This window comes from Phyllostomus discolor, chromosome 1, assembly GCF_004126475.2.
Source record: "Phyllostomus discolor isolate MPI-MPIP mPhyDis1 chromosome 1, mPhyDis1.pri.v3, whole genome shotgun sequence".
In the NCBI taxonomy this organism is placed as follows: Eukaryota; Metazoa; Chordata; class Mammalia; order Chiroptera; family Phyllostomidae; genus Phyllostomus; species Phyllostomus discolor.
The window spans coordinates 162,921,644-162,922,548 of NC_040903.2; positions in this window are offsets into that span (position 1 = coordinate 162,921,644).

Here is a 905-nt window from a genome sequence, read left to right on the forward strand (position 1 = left end):
TTAGAGAATCCTCCAAAAGGTACATCTAGGACTCCTGTTGCTTCAGAGAACTGCTGTACTGTAGAGAGCTGTCCTTCCTTTTATAATGTAATTGGACACTCAGACGAGACAAATTTGACTCATGTGGACAAGTCAAAACAAACCTGATGGGCAACAACATTTTCCTGACCTCTAACTCATTTTGGAACCTAAATGAGTGCCAGGTTCATTTAGACGCTTGGTCTGATAGAACCTTATCATTTTGCCCTTGAGTGGGTAGAGTGACTAAATTTCCAATTGAAGCCAAATTTATTACAAAATATAAGAAAATGAAGCTTATTCCAGAGATGGAATCCTCTTGTGGCTTCATCAACAGATTTTGTTTAGGCAATCTTTTTCCCTTGCAGCCAAATCAATTTTTAAAAAGAAATCCCCAACACCCTTCCTTATTCAAAATTACTTTTCCCAAAGAATATGCTTCTTGGTCATAGGCATTCTTACAGTCCCATGCCCCCCATTAGATTGTCTATTGAATTCATTGTGACTCACTCAGGATAAATGAGGCTTAAGATCTCTTGCATCACAGGCTGGTTTAAGCAGTGCTTAAGGGGGACAATATCAGTGGGGATGGAAATAGCGATAGGGGACAACTGTGCAAAGCCTTGTAGGCACAATAAAGATATTATAATTTTCCCTAAGAGAAATAAGAAGTCACTGAAGGGCTTTAAGCAAGGGGTCAACAAACAAATAACCCATGCCTACTGTTTCCTTTCCTTTGTAACCATTTTTCTTAACTCTTGGCATTTGGTTCAACTACACTCATGATGCCAGGCTCACAGAGGTTACATAGGACTTCCCTGCTGCCCAGCCATAGCTTTTCACCTTCATCTTTGTTCTTCCTGATCTTATCCTGTGGCATTGGACTG